Raw genomic sequence first — 20878 nt, 5'->3', positions numbered from 1 at the left:
CAAAATTTTGTTTGGATTTGAATTTTCAAGAAAACCCTGATTTTCAGTATTTAAATCCTACCCTGAAAACCCATTTCAAAATCTAAGCATATTTTGGGGTTAAGCCTAAAAGCAAAAGTGTAGAGCTTGTCAAGTTATACAAAGTTTGTTTTTGAAGTTTTCAAAGTTGTTATGAAAAATTTAAAGTAATTTGAAAAGGCGAAATTCTTTAAATGTCCCCTATTTGAATTCTAATTTTCATTTCAAAATGTAGACCGAATTAGGGGGTGGTAATAAAAGCAAAGTTGTAGAACTTTAGATTTTGAACAACTTTTATTTTTGGAGATTTTTGAGTTGTTATATAAATTTGGGAGTAATTTGGGAAAATAGGCGGGTGGCAATTCTGTAATTTTGGTGAATAGTACTCGCGGCCGACATCCCACCGCCGGCCATGTTTCCACCGGCTTCTACGTGAGCCCACAGACACCACCTCTGGCCTTGACGTGTCCGCGTCGTCGTGGCGTGTCAAGCGCACCGTTCACCACCGCTTTTTGCCCACTGGTTAAGTCTGGAACGTCGTCGCCGTTCTCCTTTCTCCTCCTCTGTTTTCCCGCCGCCGCCACCATAGCTCCGTCGAGCTCGCCTCGCCTCCTCAGCGCAAACCAACCTCAGCTAAGCTTGCCACTGCTTCGCTAGTTCCTTGCGCAACCAGTCCTCTAGCCCTTGTTGCTTGATTGCGCCGGGAACCGTCGTTCTTTGCCTTTCTTCCTCGCGTCCGGCAGCACCACCATCGAGCGAGCGCCACCGTGGCCAGCGCTCTACGGTGAGCCACTGTCCTTGCTCGGTGTTGTTTCTGATTTGCCTTGATCCCGTGATGCTCTATGACTGGTTGTTTGGTCCTTTTGTTCATCACAGTCGCCGGAACACCGCTACCGACGACCCTTGCTCCGCCGTGGTTGCTGTGCACGCCGACCCGCCTTTCTGTTGCTCCTTCGGCTCGGTCATCGACTCCAACACGTTCGGGGTGAGCTCCTGGTGCTTCCTGTGCCATTTATTTAACCGCTACTAGTTCTGTTTTGCCAGCGTAGCGCAGCCGCTCCGCCGTGTCCACCATGGCCGGTGTTGAGCTCGGTTTGAGCTGTTATCGATGCAATCTGTGACACTAGTAGATGCGCCTTGTCGTGGTGATCATAGTGGTACCTTCGCCTTGGCTGTTGATCCCACTAGCGGCGAGAAATCGCCGGTCAGCGTCGTCATCGTCGTGGTCAGCGCGGAGGAAGGGGATGACATGTGGGGTCGGGTTGTCAGTGACTCAGTGTTTCAAAATGGATTTTTCTATTTTGTAGATTTGAATGAATAGTGATGTGATTTGTTATTTTTGTATAGATTTATTTAGAGCTCCAAAAATTATGAAAAATTTTGTGTGACATCTCTGTGATGCATATTATTTAATAAAAATATGAAATATTGTTTTTAAGTACATTTTGAATGTGATAAAAATTGCTCAATTAATTAATAAATGGGTTTCCATGATTTTTCTAGGCTTAATTAATTATCCAAAAATTATGAAAATTGTTTTGCCACTTAGTTATCATGTGATGAACCTTTAAAAGAATTTTGAGCTCAATTGGAACAAGTTGATTTATTTCATAATTTTGAATTAAATAATTAATTCATAAAAGCAAATAGTAACCTTTAATGATTTAGGTTTTGTTTGAATTTTTGGATTGAGTGATGACCTTGGGTCATTAGTTGGTAATGATCCTTGGCAATTGAAGTATGTATTACAAAAAAGGTTTAGTTAGTTTGACTTGTAACTGTACCGCGAAGGAAAGTTGTATTCGAGTTTTTAACTTTCGCATTCATCATCAAGCATCATGTTTCGTATCCCGCATCATGTTAAACATGGCATTGTTACTACGTGTAGTGAACGAAGGTGAATACGTGGTAGTTAATCAAGTTGCGGAGGAGGTTAATCTGTCTGTTGAGGACGGATATGATAATTGTGGAACGTCTCAGGAACCTGACTTTTCCGTGAATCAAGGCAAGCCCCGGATGCATTTAAACCTACCTTGTGTTTTACAAGTTTTTATCGCTTTTGCTTTTCAATACTGCATTAAGTGATTAGGAGTTGAGTGGAAACCTAATTGGTGCATTATCAATCTTGTTTTTCCATATCTACCTTGTTACCAGTTTTACTTCGTAAATGCCTAGTTATGCTTAGACATGCTTAGACAGATAAAAGTCGGGTGATTACCTGTCACCTGCAAGTTTTAAATGGATCTATGTTTATGTTTGGTTACTTATGTTATCATGAGATATGAGCATGTGGAGTAATAAATCTAGACCAGACGGACTCGGTGTGTGAGAGCCACGAGACATAGAGGTCTTGTGAGCAGGTTGTTTCCGCCTGTGTCGATTAAGGTCCGTCCATTGTTGAATTGCATGAGGTGAGACTTTGTAGTACTAACCATATACTCCGATAAGCCTTAACTTGGCTATTCTATTACGAGAATGGCTACTCGCGCACTAGGAGTGGAGAGATGGAGGGAATAGCATGTACCCACGTGGCAATGGGCTGGATTGGTGGAGTACTATATTCTCGGGTGGCGTGGACCCATTCTTGTTTTAGAGGATCCGAGGGTAGGTTGGTATATGTAGGTCGGGGACCTACATATGTCATGTGGTCTGGAATCCCCAGCTGGGTTATAATCGGTTCGAATCATCGTTGCTCCTCAGTTATGGAGACTCAACTCACTGTTCATCATCGTAGTTAATAACTAGAACTCGAATAAGGTTTGAGAAAGTGTTAGATATGAAGTTTCATGATCTCATTATGGATCATGGCAGATTCATATGTGGTTCTTATAAAGTTTTATATGTTGAAGTAAAGAATTTTGTTAAAGAGCTTTTACGTAAAAGAACTTTGATTATTGCTAAAGCCATACCTTAAATCCCTGAGCCTGCATTCCTGAGTCGTCTCAGTTTTGATTCCGGTTAAGTCTTCTTGAGTACTTTTGTACTCAGGGTTTGTTGACCCTTGTTGCAGGTGAGCTTCATGAGCAGGTCTGTTTTGGACCTTGCTGCATGACTGTTGTTCATGTCGATGATGATAAGTGAATGTGTGATCCTTGGGCAGGATGCTTATTTTGTGTGTTTGTATTATGATACTAATGTCACTCCACTACTACTATGGTTTGTAATAATTATCGAACTTAGTTTATAAGGTTTGAAACAACTGGTTTGTAAACTAAGTTATCGTAAGACTTCCGCTATTTTACTCTGATGTATATATTTGAATAAATGTTGTAATACTGCAATGACTCTGTAATATGATCCTGCTCGGAAATCGTGGATGATTCGGGGTTCCCCGAGTACACCCGATAGTCTTCCTAAGTTACCAGGAACATATGCATAGTCGTCAGAAGTCGTTGGACAGTGACAAGTGCATGTGGATCCTATAATTTAGGAGGTTCTGTCACAGAATGGTATCAGAGTGACCATTACAAAGTCTTTGTTGTATTGTTTTACAAAAACTTCAAAATGATTTGGGACAAATAGATATAACTTGTTAATTTGGTCCAAATTGCTTCTGGCTTATCTTATTTCATTCTCACCATTCCTTAATTGATTAAAAAGGCTTTGTGTGGTGGAGTAGTAATCTTATTATGCCCTATATAAAAATAACTGTGGTTATGTACCTTACAAGCTTTGATGTTTTTGTTTGTAAGAACGATTCATGCATCATGGTTAATTCACTTGTTACTTCCTTCACTCTAAGTCTAGGTTGGGTAGTGAGTCTGGGTTGAGTTATGTAATCCATCATGGCTGCTCTTTAGATTTTGATTAGATTGTCTTAGTTGGATTAATCTTGCTTCCTATAGTATGGCTCGTACCAAGGTAACACCCCGTAAGTCCGTTGGACCTAAAGGAGTTCCTCGTCACCAGCTTACCCCTAGGAATGATGGTGCTAGCAGTAGCAGCTCTAGGCCTGATCACCGGGCAGAGATACAGAGGCTTTCAGCAGAGTTAGCACAGGCTACTAGGGATAGGGCCTTAGATGCCATCTAGGTGGGCAAGTTAAAGGATCAATTGAGGTGTCGCACCACCGCTCATAAGAACTGCGAGCATATGTTAGTTCATTTGGTAGAAGGGAGAAATGCATAGTCGTCAGAAGCCGTTGGACAGTGACTAGTGCATGTGGGTCCTATAGTTTAGGTGGTTCTGCCACATAAACCATGGATGGGCTCAAAGAAGAAAGCCATTTGGGTACCAAAGAGCTTAGTGACTAACCTTCAAGGACCCAAGCAAGTTTGGGTACCTAAAAGGAATTGATCTTCTTTTGTAGGTCAATTACAAAGCCAGAGGAAGGGATTGGGTTCTTGATAGTGGGTACACTCAACACATGACCAGTGATGCAAGAATGTTCAACTCAATCAACACCAATGGCAATGATGGTTATGATCGTATCACATTTGGTGACAATGCCAAAAGCAAAGTCAAAGGGCTTGGGCATTCACATTGAGTTTGAAATAACCATCAAGAGAGTTAGAAGTGACAATGGTAGTGAGTTCAAGAACACTAGAATTGATGAGTTGTATGATGAATTTAGAATTAGACATCAATTCTTGGCCAAGTACACTCCACAATCAAATAGCCTTGTTGAGAGGAAGAATAGAACACTCATTGATATGGCAAGGTCTATGCTTAGTGAGTACAATGTGAGTCAATCCTTTTGGGCTGAAGCTATCAACACGGCTTGCTATTATAGCAACCGTCTCTATTGTCACCCATTGAAAGAGAAGACAACATACGAGCTCTTGAATGATAGAAAGCCCAACATTTCATATTTTCGGGTCTTTGATTACAAATGCTATATCTTAAACAAAGACACTAGATTGGGCAAGTTTGACAAGAAATGCGATGAATGATTCTTACTTGGATACTCAACCACTAGCAAAGCATATAAAGTTTGGAATTTGGATAGTGGTACTCTTGATGAAGTTCATGATATTGAATTTGATAAAACTAAGGGTTCACAAGAAGAGAATGAGAACTTGAAAGATGTTAGAGGCATTCAACTTTCAAATGCCATGAAAAACATGGATGTTGGTGAATTGAGGCATAGGCAAGAGAATGATGATGAAGATGATCAAGTGCAAGTGCTCTCTAACTTAAATGTGCAAGCTGATACAAATCAAGCTAGTACGAGTGGCTCTCATGATAATGAACAAGATCAAGTGGCTAGTACATCATCTCAATCCAATGATCATGCAAGTGGAAGCAATCAAGTTCCAATGCTCCAACCAATAAATATTGTAAGGGATCATCCATTGAACACTATCATTGGTGATATTTCAAGAGGTGTGCAAACAAGGTCAAGATTGGCTTCATTTTGTGAGCACTTCTCATTTATATCATCTATTGAACCAAAGAAGATAGATGAAGCATTAAAGGATGTTGATTGGGTCAATGCTATGCATAAAGAATTGAATAACTTCACAAGAAATAAAGTATGGGAATTAGTAAAGAGACCAAAGGGACACAATATGATTGGAACCAAATGGGTCTTTAGAAACAAGCAGGATCAAGATGGGATAGTAGTAAGGAACAAAGTTAGATTGGTAGCACAAGGATATACACAAGTTGAAGGTCTTAACTTTGGAGAAACATATACCCCGGTTGCTAGATTGGAACTAATTAGAATCTTGCTAGCCTATGCTTGTGCCCACAACATCAAACTCTATCAAATGGATGTTAAGAGTGCATTTCTCAATGGTTACATCAACAAAGAAGTATATGTTGAGCAACCTCACAGTTTTGAAGATGATAAGAAACCCGACCATATGTACAAGTTAAAGAAGTCATTGTATGGCTTGAAGCAAGCACCTAGAGCATGGTATGAGAGATTGAGTGACTTCCTACTCTCTAAAGGATTCATGATGGGCAAGGTTGACACCACTCTTTTCATCAAAAATATTGGGAAAGATTTATTTATATTGCAAATCTATGTTGATGACATCATATTTGGATCAACCAATCAAGACTTTTATGAAGAATTTGGAAAGATGATGGCTAATGAGTTTGAGATCAAACACTAGGTTTATAAGCCCACAAACATGTCATATGCTACCACTAGATCAAAATAAGCATAGAAGCAATAGTGGTACCATATAATCATTAAATTCATTTAATTTTCATGAATAAGCCTATTAAATATGAAAGATGTCTAGATGCACTAAACATATCCTTTGTGAGGATGTATGCCATGCCAATCAACTTTTTCCTTGGATTGCTCGAAGGAGAGGCATATCATATAAGTAGGGGGTGCATCAACATATATTTGAGAAATCCAATATGTTCAACTCATTCCTTAGCTTGCAAAACCTTTTCTCATCTAATGGCTTGGTGAATATATCGGCAAGTTGATCTTCGGTGCCTACACTCTCAATGCAAATGTCCCCTTTTTGTTGGTGATCTCTTATGAAATGCTGGCGAATATCAATGTGCTTTGTTCTTGCAAGTTGAGCCAGGTTGTTGGTTAACTTGATTGCACTCTTATTGTCACATAGCAATGGCACTTTCTTGAACTTGATTCCAAAGTCACTCAAGGTGGCCTTTATCCAAAGTATTTGTACACAACAACTACCGATGGATATGTATTCGGCTTCAGCGGTTGATAATGCAACACTATTTTGCTTCTTCGATGACCATGAAACATGTGATATTCCCAACAATTGACATGTGCCCGAGGTGGTCTTCCTTTCAACCTTGCATCCCACAAAATCCGAGTCAGAGTAACCAACTAGCTCAAACTTTGCTCCTTTGGGATACCACAAACCAATATTTTGTGTATGCTTCAAGTACCTCAATATTCTCTTTGTAGCCTTCAAATTACTTTCTCTTGGTAAGGCTTGAAATCTTACACACTTGCATACACTAAACATAACATCGACCTTGATGCGGTCATATAGAGTAGGCTTCCAATCATAGACCGATACAATTTTTGATCCATCATATTGCCACTTGCATCACTATCCAAATTGCCATTTATCCCCATTGGTGTGCAAATGGCTTTGCTATCACTTATGTCAAACTTCTTGAGCATGTCTTTGATGTACTTGCCTTGACTCATAAATGTACCATTCTTCAATTGCTTGATTTGAAGACCAAGGAAGTAACTTAGCTCCCCAATCATAGACATTTCAAACTCATTAGCCATTTTTTCTAAACTCTTCACAAAAATCTTGATTGGTTGATCCAAATATAATATCATCAACATAGATTTACAACATAAATAAGTCCTTGACAATCTTCTAGGTGAAAAGAGTGGTGTCAACCTTGCCCATCATGAACCCTTTAGAGAGTAGGAAGTCCCTCAATCTCTCATACCATGCTCTAGGTGCTCGCTTTAAGCCATACAATGCCTTCAACTTGTACACATGGTCGGGCTTCTTATCATCTTCAAAATCAGGAGGTTGGTCAACATATACTTCTTCATTGATGTAACCATTGAGAAATACACTCTTAACATCTATTTGATAGAGCTTGATGTTGTGGGCACAAGCATAGGCTAGTAAGATTCTAATTGCTTCCAATCTAGCAACTGGGACATATGTTTCTCCAAAGTCAAGACCTTCAACTTGTGTATATCCTTGTGCTACCAATCTTGCTTTGTTCCTTACTACTATCCCATCTTAATCATGCTTGTTTCTAAATACCCATTTGGTTCCAATCACATTGTGTCCCTTTAGTCTCTCTACTAATTCACATACTTGATTTCTTGTGAAGTTATTCAATTCTTCATGTGTAGCATTCACCCAATCAACATTCTTCAATGCTTCATCATTCTTCTTTGATTCAATGGATGACACAAATGAGAAATTCTCACAAAATAAAACCAATCTTGATCTAGTTTGCACACCTCTTGAAATACACCAATGATAGTGTTCAGTGGATGATCCCTTGCAATATTGGTTGGTTGGAGGATTAAAACTTGATTGCTTGTACTTGCTTGATCATTGGGTTGAGATGATGTACTAGCCACTTGATTTTGTTTATTGTCATGAGAGCCATTTGTACTAGCTTTATTTGTATCATCTTGCATATTTGTGTTAGAGAGCACTTGCACTTGTTCATCTTCATCATCATTCACTTGCCTAGGCCTTAATTTACCAACATCCTTGTTCTTCATGGTATTTGAAAGTTGAATGCCTCTAACATCTTCCAAGTTCTCATTCTCATTTTAGGAACCCTTGGTTTCATCAAATTCAACATCATGAACTTCCTCAAGAGTACCACTATCAAATTCCAAACTCTATATGCTTTGCTAGTAGTTGAGTATCCAAGTAGGAATCATTCATCACGTTTCTTGTCAAATTTGCCCAATCTAGTGTCTTTCTTCAAGATATAGCATTTTCAATCAAACACAAAAAAATATGCAATGTTGGGCTTTCTACCATTCAAGAGCTCATATGGTGTCTTTTCTTTCAATGGGTGACAATAGAGGCGATTGCTACAATAGCAAGCCGTGTTGATAGCTTCGGCCCAAAAAGATTGACTCACATTGTACTCATTAAGCATAGACCTTGCCATATTAATGAGTGTTCTATTCTTCCTCTCAACAAGGCTATTTTATTGTGGAGTGCACTTCATCAAGAATTGATGTCTAATTTTAAATTCATCACACAACTCATCAATTCTAGTGTTCTTAAACTCACTACCATTGTCACTTCTAACTCTCTTGATGGTTGTTTCAAACTCATTGTGAATGCCCTTGACAAATGATTTGAATGTTGCAAACACATCACTTTTGTCCACTAGGAAGAATACCCAAGTGTATCTAGTATAATCATCCACTATCACGAAGCCATATTTGTTACCACAAATGCTAGTGTATTGAGTTGGTCCAAACAAATCCATGTGCAATAACTCAAATGCTTTACTAGTGCTCATCATGCTTTTCCTAGGATGTGTGTTTCCAACTTGTTTACCGGCTTGACAAGAGCTACAAAGTTTATCCTTCTCAAACACAACATCTTTCAAGCCTCTAACCAAGTCATGCTTAACTAATCTATTCAATTATTTTATTGCAACATGACCAAGCCTTCTATGCCATAACCTACCCATGCTAGACTTAGTGAACAAACATGTAGATAGTTGAGCTTCACTAGCATTGAAATCAACCAAGTATAGATTCTCATATCTAAAACCTTTGAAGATCAAGTTAGAGCCATCGACACTTATGATCTCTACATCATCTACCCCAAATATGCATTTGAATCCAAGATCACACAATTGAGCCATGGATTGCAAATTGAAGTTCAATATCTCAACAAGTAACACATTGGAAATGCTCATGTCATTGGATATTGCAATCTTACCAAGCCTTTTGACATTGCCTTTGCCATTGTCACCAAATGTGATACTATTATAACCATCATTGCCATTGATATTGATTGAGTTGAACATTCTTGCATTACCGGTCATGTGTTGAGTGCACCCACTATCAAGAACCCAATGCCTTCCTCCAGCTTTGTAATTGACCTACAAAAGAAGATCAATTCTTTTTAGGTACCCAAACTTGCTTGGGTCCTTGAAGGTTAGTGACCAAGCTCTTTGGCACCCAAATGACTTTCTTCTTTGAGCCCATCCATGGTGTACCAATAAACTTAACTTTCACACCATTTGTACCCTTAGTAAGCACATAGAAAGAATTAATCTTAATTGAGGATACATTAGCATTTTTATTCTTGTTCTTGCACTCATGTACTTTATGACCAACTTGCTTGCAACTAGTGCAAAACCGACCATTGTTCTTCACAAAATTAGTCTTGTGAGGAGCAAAGTCTGCCTTGCCTTTCTTGGGGGTATAGCCCAATCCTTCTTTGTAGAGAGAAGCTCTTTAACTACCCAAGCACATAAGCAAGCGGTCCTCACTACCATAGTCCATAGACCTTAGCCAAGGTGTGAGTGGGCTCATTGACCTCCTTCTTGAGGGTCTCATTCTCAACCATTAGTGAGGCATCACATGTGAAACCGTCACTACTAGATGATGTGAAAGTAGAAGTGCTACAAGAAGGGTTATTGGGAGCAACAATGATAGGCTTATAGAATGATTCATCAATTATATCACAAGTTAAGCCTACATCACATGTCTCAACATGCTTCTTCTCATTTTGTTCATTAAGCAAAGAGGAATGAGCTTTTCAAGCTTCTTGTGAACCTTGCCAAGCTTCTCATGGGCTTCATCTAGCCTCTCATGGAATGCATTGAGCTCATCAAAGGCTTGCTTAAGGGCTTTTAGTTCCTTACGCAAGCTTTTGCATTCCCTTCTCTTAATGTCAAAGTATTCTTTAGCATCATCTAGCATGTCAAGTAATTCATCCTTAGTTGGTTCATCATCATCACTATCACTTTCATTTTCATTATGATGTTCCTCATCACTTCCATCATCACAAGTTTGTACCTTAGTGGCCTTAGCCATGAAGCATGATGGAATGTCAAAGAGAGAAGGCTTCTCATTGATAGCAATGCTTGCAAGTGCCTTCTTCTTGGTGGTCTTGTCATCTTCACTATCATTATCATCACTTGGGGAAGCATCACTATCTCAAGTGACTACATATGAACCACCCTTCTTCTTCTTGTTGAAGGTCATCTTGTCCTTCTTCTCTTTCTTTTCCTTCTTGTCCTTCTTCTTGTTCTTCTTGTTATCATCACTATTTGCGCTATTATATGGGCATTGAGCAACAAGATGATCTTTGCTTCCACAATTGAAGCACCTTCTTGATTCTTCCTTGTTCTTGGATGAAGACTTCTTTCTTCTAGTACGGTAGCCCTTCAAAATCATGAACTTACCAAATTTGTTGACAAAGAGAGCCATCTTCTCATCATCTATCCCATCAAAGCTCAAGTCTTCATCTTCACTTGATGATTCTTGCTTTGCCTTGCCCTTGGATGATGTGGCCTTGAACGTCACACTCTTCTTCTTATCATCCTTCTTGTCATCTCTCTTCTCCCTCTTTTCTTCCTTCTCATCATCATCTCTATATGTATCATCGGTCATTATATCTCCCAACACTTGGTTTGGTGTTATGGTGTCCAAACCACTCCTCACTAGAATAGTGACCAATGTGTCAAATCTTGAGGGTAAGCATCTCAAAAACTTATGGGAGAAGTCCTTGTCCTCCACCTTCTCATCAAGTGCTTTGAGATCATTGACAAGCACTTGTAACCTATGGAATATCTCCGACACACTTTCATCCTCCTTCATCTTGAAACTAGCAAACTTCTCCTTGAGGATATATGCCTTGGCACCCTTCACAGCTTTGAGTGCCCTCAAATGATTCCTCCAACTTCTTCCATGCTTCATGAGCCATCTCAATGTTCTTGATTTGCTCAAATATTCTCTCATCAATGGCATCATGAATGGCACTAAGCGCAATGTCATTGTTTTGGAGAAGCAATTCTTCTATGGCGGTGGGATTCTCTGGATCTTCTATCTCAATCTTGGTCTCCACCACTTTCTAAACCTTCCTATTGATTGACTTGATATATGTTGTTATCTTAGCCTTTCAATAGGGATAGTTTGAGCCATCAAATTGGGGTGACTTCTTGTATTATTGATTTAAGCCATTTTGACACCGAAGGTTATTAAGCCTCAAATCACGGTGACCATAGCTCTAATACCACTTGAAAGGTCCTAATGGCTAGAGGGGGGGGTGAATAGCCTATAAAAAATTTCTACAACAACACTTAGCAAACCGTTAGATAAATATGATTCAACGCGAGTGTTGCGCTAGCCTACTAAAAAGCAAGCCACCTACCACAATTCTAATTTCTCTAGTCTCTATCCACACAATGGCTATGTTACTACACTAAGTTAGTGTGCTCTCAAAAGGCTAACTAAAGAGCCACACTAACCAAACTAACAAGCTCTCATGACTAGCTACACTAAAGAGCTTGACAACTAGTTTGCGGTAATGTAAAGAGAGAGAGCAAGATGGTTATGCCGCCGAGTCAAGAAATGAACCAATCAATCACAAGAATGAATACCAATAAAGGCCAATTACCTCAGAATCAAATGATGACACAATGAATTTTTTACCGAGATTCACTTGCTTGTCGGTAAGCTAGTCCTCGTTGTGGCGATTCACTCACTTGGAGGTTCACGCGCTAATTGGCATCACATGCCAAACCCTCAATAGGGTGCCACACAACCAACACAAGATAAGGATCACACAAGCCACGAGCAATTTACTAAAGTACCTTTTGACTCTCTGCTGGCGAAAGGTCAAGAACCCCTCACAATCACCACGATCGGAGCCAGAGCAATCACCAATCTCCGCTCGACGATCCTTGCTGCTCCAAGCCATCTAGGTGGCGGCAACCACCAAGAGTAACAACCGAATCCCACAGCAAAACATGAACACCAAGTGCCTCTAGATGCAATTACTCAAGCAATGCACTTGGATTCTCTCCCAATCTCACAAAGATGATGAATCAATGATGGAGATGAGTGGGAGGGCTTTGGCTAAGCTTATAAGGTTGCTATATCAAATGCAAATGGCCAAGAGAGCGAGCTAGAGCCGGCCACACGCCTTTAAATAGAGCCCCAACAAAATAGAGCCATTGGCTCCTCAGTCCTCTAAAACACAGGCTGACCGGACGCGCCGATCAGGTTGTCCGAATGCAAGACCCTAGTGTCCGGTCGCCTGATGCTCGCCACGTGTCATCAGCTTCAAATGCTGAGTGCCCGATCTTAACGGCTAGTCAGCTTCATGCCATGTGTTAAGTTGCGACAAGACGCACTATAGTGTAGGACTGGACGCACTATCGCCTAGCGTCTGGTCACTTCCAGTAAGGTTCCAGAGGCAGAAATTCGCGACCAGATGCGTCTGGTGGCTCATGACCAAACCCAGGCCTACGTCTGGTCAACATAACCTCTCTCTATTGCTTACGTCGGCGTACGTCACTAGGTGATCGAACACACCTTCTGCGCGTCCGGTCCCTCTTTCTCTTTAGCGTCCGATCAAGGGACCGAGGACAGCCTTCACTGCGCGCCACTGACCAGACGTGGGGTCAGAGTTCGGTCACTGCCCAAGGCAAAGTTTGGTCAATACAAAACTTCTCCTTTTGACCCCAAACTTCACCACCCTTGATCAAATGTGCCGACCACTAAGTGTATCACCTTGTGCACATGTGTTAGCATATTTTCACAAATGTTTTCAAGGGTGTTAGCACTCCACTAGATCCTAAATGCATATGCAATGAATTAGAGCATCTAGTGGCACTTTGATAACTGTGTTTTAATATGAGTTTCACCCCTCTTAATAGTACGACTATCGATCCTAAATGTGATCACACTCGCTAAGTGTCTCGATCACTTAAACCAAAAAACTCCTATCAATTTCACCTTTGTCTTGAGCTTTTTATTTTTCTCTTTCTTCTTTTCCAAGTCCAAGCACGTGATCATCACAATGGCATCACCATCATTATGTCATGATCTTCGTTCGCTTCACCACTTGGAGTAGTGCTACCTATCTCATAATCACTTTGATAAACTAGGTCAGCACTTAGGGTTTCATCAATTCACCAAAACCAAACTAGAGCTTTCAACATTGCCGTTCATGATGAACAGTGAAGTCCATGAGTCCGGTCACTGCCTCACTCAGTGTCCGGTTACTGCTGCTAACGCCTATTATTGCCAAGCAACTGATCGGACACGTCCGGTCCTCATAGGGCCACGTCTGGTCACTTCTATCGAGCTCATTTCTTCACGATCTTGCGTCCAGCTTGGTTCCCATCTTCTTACTTGGACTTTGCTTGATATCTTGGGTCTTCTCTTGTGCTTCTAGGGTCTTGCTTATGGTGTTGATCGTGGGATCATCATGTCGCATTCGTCCAAGTCACATTTGCACCCTATTGAACTACAAAACATTTACTTGCGAATTCATTAGTCCAATTTGGTTGTGTTGGTCGTCAAACACCAAAATCCAAAGTAAATGGGCCTAGGGTCCATTTTCCTTACAATCTCTCCCTTTTTGGTGATTGATGACAACATGACCAAAATAAGCAAATAATAAAAAATTTGGAATTTAAAAACTATTTACTTGCTAGGATGCAATGCAAAAAGGCAAGGTTATATGATGCTAAAAGATACCACATGTAAACATCTTTAGAAACTTATCATGCCCTTACAAATGTCCCCATGTGGCATTATGGATTTTAGCCTCCCCCTAACTCCATAATCCACTTTCCTCCCTTTCTCGGACCATTACCACATGTAAATTATTATGATCGGGCTTGCTTTTGGTCCTACAAATTCTTCCCCTTTGGAATCAAACACCGAAAAGGAAGATATTAGTAGCACAAGGGAGGGTCAAACTTTGTGATCCTTTGTATGTGGAGTGGAATAGGTCACCAAATTTGACTCTCACATTACATAGACTAAGCTCCCCCTAAATATATGCATACATATGATGGTGAATGTTGTTTATGCATAATTGGCAAATTAATGCTCAAGGGAGTTTAATCTATATAATGCATGGAGAAAGCATATAAATACCAAAGTGAAATGAACATGATGATATCGGTTTAGAAATACCACATGTGGAAACCAATTTGATTTATACAACTTGCAATAGGTGGTAGATATTTGAAGTATGATGCTTAACTCCGGAGACTCCGTTTTCCTTGCAATGAGACTACTACACACATGATAAGCTTGAAAAGGTATTAGTCTTAAAGCATCCAACTTGTAGAGTAAACCCCCTAAATTTGTGCACATAAGTATGGAATACTTGTAGGAGACATGCACTTTGATTTTAGAATAAAAATACCACTTGAAAGATGACATCACATGAATGTGAGAATCATTTTCAAAAGTGATATTTGGGAGAAATTATCTGCAATTTGGACTTTGGCACATATTAGATGAACAATTGTAAAACAAGCTATGTGCCGTGCTCCTAAACAATTTAAACCATGTAGGTTTGCTCCAAGGGTTAAGAGTGAAACCAAGCAAGCCTACCGTAAGATATACCTAGTGTATGCAAGACAAAAGATTAAACATGCAAATGCAAACCTAGGCATAAAAAGGAACTAGATGCTAATTGAAATTGCAAGAAATTAAATCTAGTTACATAACATGGGAAGGGGAATTTGGGTCCATAGTATTCACTAACTCACTTGGCAATTACCTTGTCCATAATGATGCACCCCATGAAATGCACCCATACTTTGTCAAGTCTCTGAATTCCCCGAAGTCCATCGGACTTCTCACTTCCCTTTCGGGATCCAAACCTTCTTGGTGCTCTTCATGTTGTAAATGATCTCCTTTGGCACCCAAATGCGTTTGGCCCCATTGTTGGCTTGTTTGTTCACCTTGGTGGCCACCACCTTGTCATTTTTCTTCTTCAAGAGATAAGGTGTGGAGGCCTTTTTGTCCACCTTATTGGTGTAGGTGTTGGAGAGATTGCTTGTTTCCTTTTTGTTTTTTTCTTTCTTCTTAGATCCTCCCCCATTCTTTACCTTGCACTCATATGACTTGTGGCCTTCCTTGTGGCACACATAGCAAACCATGGTTTGTCCTTCATCAAGCTTCTTCACACCTTTAACGGTGTTATCTTGATGATGTTGGGCTTGCTCTGTTTTGCCTTTTACTTGAGTCAAGTCCTTGGTAAGGCAAGTCACTTCTTGCTTGAGTTGCTCATTCTCCATTGTGACCTCTTGTGTGAATGTATCTACAACAACTTTCTCAACACAAACTTGGTTGCACCAGGGTGAGTCTAAACATAAATCATTGTAAGAAGTAGAAGCATCATTTTTTAGGCATGTCAAAGATAGAACTTTTCTTTTTAGGTGCCTTGGTGAGGGTTGTACCGATGGCTTCAAGATTAGTAACTTTATTAGTTAGCTCATCATAATGTTTGCACATGGTTTCCATTTTAACAAACAAACTTTTATAAGCATCTTGTGAGCTAGCTAACTTTTCTTTTAATTTTTCATTTTCCTTTACAAGTTGCTCATCATTGATTGTGCATACATTTATTGTTGCACTAGCCTCAAGTTGCTCAATTTTAGTAGATAGTTCAATATTAAGATTAGCAAATATCTCATATTATTCAAGCAAGGTTTTATATGCTTCTTGTGAACTATCTAGCTTTTCTTGCAACATTTTAACTTCTTTTGTTGGCTACTGTAAGCCTTAGCATATTTAAGTTTTTCTTGAGCAAGTTCATTAAGAGAAGGCATTTCATCATCACTATCACTCTCACTAGAGGATGAGCTTTCGTTACCTCGTGCCATAAAGCACACACAAGAAGAGCTTGATGATGAGTGCTTGTGGCCTCACCTCTTATGATGGTCTTCTTGTTCACTTAAGGAATCATCCCATGACCTTATTGATGTGAGGGCTTTGTCCTTGCATGCCTTCTTCTTTGTCTTGGGTGTGGGCTTGTTTGGACAAACTTCCACAAAGTACCCCAACTCGCCGCATCCATAGCATCCTTTCTTTGCTCATTTCTTTGATTGGTGAAGATGAAATCTTCAATTTGGATGGGCACACCCTTAACATTGAGCCTTTGGATCATCTTCTCCACCTTGTTGATAAGTTTGATTGATTCTTCATCAAGGTCGGAGGTGGAGGAAGATTGATCATCATCATCATCATCCTCGAGGGGCTAGCTTGCCATGGACACCAAACCGATGCACCCCTCTCATAGGAGACAACTTGAGATACACATAATCGCTAATTGCAAACTGCAAGGGCCTTCTTTGCTTGTCTGTATAAGCTTTCTGCCGGCTCTGAGCTGCCTTCAAGTGACTCTGAATAATGCTTACTTGCTCTCGAGCCTCTTTGATGAAATCAGGCCCAAAGTACCCATGGTCTCCCACTTCAACCCAGTTGAGTGGTGTCCTACATTTCTTTCCATATAGAGCTTCAAAGGGTGCCATACGAATGCTCTCTTGATAGCTGTTGTTGTAAGAAAACTCAGCGAACTTCAGGCATTCATCCCACTTTTCAGGGAAAGAAATGGCACAAGCTCTCAATATGTCCTCGAGTACCTGGTTCACCCTTTCTGTTTGGCCATCAGTTTGTGGATGATATGCTGAGCTTCTGAGGAGACGAGTACCAAGACATTGCTGCAGTTGGTCCTATAAATAGGAGACAAAAACTGACCCTTTATCAGAGATGGTAGTAAGGGGAACTCCGTGCAGGGTCACAATCCGGTCAAAATATATATGAGCATACTTCCTGGCTGTATATCTAGTGTCCACGGGATAAAATGAGCAGACTTAGTTAGACGGTCCATAATGACCCAAATAGAATCATAGCCCTTGGATGTGCGGGGCAAACCCACCACAAAATCTATGGAGATATCTTCCCACTTCCAAACAGGAATGGGCAAGGGTTGCAAATATCCTAGAGTACGCATATGATCTGCTTTAACTCTCCCACAAGTGTCGTACTCCATGACGTACTGGGTGATATCCTACTTCATGTTGGACCACCAGTGCAAGTGGCGCAAATCATGGTACATCTTGTTGTTGCCAGGATGGATAGACAGCTTTGAATGGTGAGCTTCATTCAAAATCTTCCTTTTCAGCTCCTCATTTGATGGAACCACCAATCTATCCTTGTACCTCACTACATCCTACTCATCAATACTAAAGTGAGGGCCACGCCCTTCGGCAATCAACTTCTTGATGTGAGGAATTTCTTTAGTGTCTTGCCTTTGCTCTAGAATAATCTGCTCCAGCAATTCTGAGGTCAAAGCAATGTGAGCCAGCACCCCTACAAGGTTGAGAGACAAAGGTACTTCTTCAACCTGATATGACTTTTGGCTCAACGCATCAGTACCACATTGGCCTTTCCAGGGTGATAATGTACCTCCAAGTTGTAATCCTTGATCAATTCCAACCATCTCCTTTGCCTCATATTTAACTCAGACTGAGTAAAAATATATTTGAGGCTCTTATGATCTGTAAAAATATGTACTTTGTTGCCAACAAGTAATGCCTCCAAATTTTTGGAGCATGGACCATAGCAGCCAGCTCTAAATCATGAGTGGGGTAATTCACTTCATGCTTTTTCAGTTGGCGCAAAGCATAAGCTATCACACGCCCATCCTGCATAAGCACACATCCCAACCCCATCTTCGAGGCATCACAATATACATCAAAAGGTCTGTCAATATCTGGTTAGGCCAACATAGGAGCAGTGGTCAGAAATGTCTTCAAATCTTAAAAGGCCTCTTCACAGGCTGGGCTCAAATCAAACTTGACTTCTTTTTAGAGCAGCTTGGTCATTGACTGAGCTATCTTGGAGAAATCTAGAATGAAATGTCGATAGTACCCAGCTAGACCAAGGAACTGATGAATCTAGTGCACTGACTTGGGAGACTTCTAATTTAGCACATCTTGCACCTTGCTGGGGTCAACAGAGATACCATCAGGTGTCAAAACATGCCCCAAAAACTGCACTCGATCTAACCAGAATTCACACTTGCTGAATTTAGCATACAACTTGTGTTCCCTCAATCGAGCCAGTACTATCCGAAGGTGTTGGGCATGCTCTTCATCGTTCTTGGAATATATCAGGATATCATTAATGAATACAACAACAAACTTGTCCAGCTCCGGCATAAACACTGAATTCATCAGGTACATGAAGAATGTAGGAGCGTTGGTGAGACCAAAGAACATGACTAGGTATTCATACAACCCATACTTAGTAGAAAAAGTTATCTTTGGGATATCTTGTGGCCTAATCTTAATCTGATGATAGCCTGAATGGAGGTCAATCTTGAAGAACATCTTGGCACCAGCTAGCTAATCGAACAAAGTATCTATGCGGGGCAAGGGATACTTGTTCTTAATGGTTATCGCATTAAGAGGGTGGTAATCCACACACATCCGAAGAGTGTCATCCTTCTTCGTCACAAAAATGGCTGGACAACCCCATGTTGAAGAGCTAGGACGGATAAAGCCTTTTTCTAACAATTCTTCCAACCGCTTCTTCATTTCAGCCAACTCCTTTGGAGCCATGCGGTATGAGCGTTGGGAGATAGGAGCAGTACCCAGCTCTAGCTCAATGGAGAATTCTACCTCTATATCCGGTGGCAACCTAGGTAGATCTTTAGAAAAACATCCAGGAACTCACATACCACAGGAATAGAGGTAAGATCAGAAGAGGCTTCAGCATGAGCAGCAACAGGTAAGACTTGATCTGAGGGTACCAGAAGAGACATCTTATCCTCAGAAGAAGGAAGCCGTAACTCCACAACTCTCTGCTTCAGATCCAATACTACCCCATATACCCGTAACCAGTTCATTCCAAGAATTGCAACAATGCCTTGCCCAGGCAGCACCATGAACTAGAGGCGGTAAGTGTGGGTGGCTAATACTAAGCTTACTGTGTCCGTTCGAGTATTGATGCACATCTACACACCCGGAGTATAGATTCTATAGGCATATGATATAGCCATAAGAGGTATATTGTGCCGGTCTACAAATCCCATGCTCATAAATGAATGTGATGCACCAGAATCAAATAACACATAAGCTAGATGGGAATCAATGGTGAACATATCAGCCATCACCGGTTCCTGTTGCAATATATGCTTAGCATCCATGAAATTCACCTGTCCAGATCGGTTGACTGGCACTTTCTTCTTGATCACTGTCCACTTGACTAGCCTGGAGTTAGCTGATGGTTGAGCAGACTGGACTAGCTGGTTTTGGGGACACTCTCGGGCATAGTGGACATCCTTGCCACAATTGAAACAAGCACTCGGCTTGTTTCCCTGTCCTAGACAAGGTGGGGCCTGCTGTCCTTAGAGCTACTGATGTGGCACCTACTGAGTAGGTGCATGGTACTGTGTGGAAGAAGCCTGAGAAGTATACTGGGGCTGTCGAAACGAATGCCCGCCTGATGATTGATAGGGCACCCGTCGGACAACCTGTACTGTCTGAGTATGGGGGTGGCTAGAAGACCCCGTAGCCACCCGCTTATGCTTCCATTTAGCCTAGGAATCCCGCTGCAAGCCCTCCATGGCGATGGCAGCATTCATCATTGCCCTAAAGGTCTGATAGTTCCTAGTATACAATTTCTCCTGAAGGCTACAAGAGAGGCCGCGATAGAAGTGGTCCCTCTTCTTCTTGTCTGTATCCACATGAGTTCCAGCATACTAGGACAAGTGATTGAACCTATTGACGTAGTCCATCACTGTCATACTCCCTTGCCGAAGGTCCAGAAACTCAGTCAGCTTCCTATTGAGAACATCAGCAGGAATATAAAATTCTCTGAATGCTGCGGTGAACTCCTGCCAGGTAACCCAGTGATCTGGCAGCTGCATGGCAATGAAGGTATCCCACCATGCACTTGCGGACCCCAACAATTGTTGCGCTGCAAAGCGCACTTTCTGCTCATCAGTCACGGTGAGCAATAGGAACTTTTGCTCCAGAATGCGAAGCCAATGCTCCGCATCTAGAGGCTCAGCCGATGGGGTGAACATGGGCGAGTGCGTCTTGAGGAAATCCTAGTAAGAGCAGGGTCCCTCTTGACCACGAGCACCACCCCCGTTCCCACCATTGCCCTCATGGCCTGTGCTAGCAGCTCCATCGCACGAGCTGACTCGCGATGAGTAGCCATCATTTCCGCCATCATTTCCATGTGAGTCATCGACGGAGGCGGTGGCGGAGGAGCCAAAAGTGGAGCCTCATGGCTCTCCCCACCGTGCTCATTGGCCCAGCCACTTTCACCTTGGCCCTCGCCAAGACCGTGGCCCACCTTAGCACTGGTGCTCCCACGTCCGGACCTCAGATTTATCTATATGAGATAGGAACCAACCACTTAGGACAACCTTCAAGATCAGAAGCAAGGGATGAGAGAAAT

The sequence above is a fragment of the Miscanthus floridulus genome, chromosome 5 (assembly GCF_019320115.1).
Source record: "Miscanthus floridulus cultivar M001 chromosome 5, ASM1932011v1, whole genome shotgun sequence".
NCBI classification, from domain to species: domain Eukaryota; kingdom Viridiplantae; phylum Streptophyta; class Magnoliopsida; order Poales; family Poaceae; genus Miscanthus; species Miscanthus floridulus.
This window is presented reverse-complemented; position numbering follows the sequence as displayed.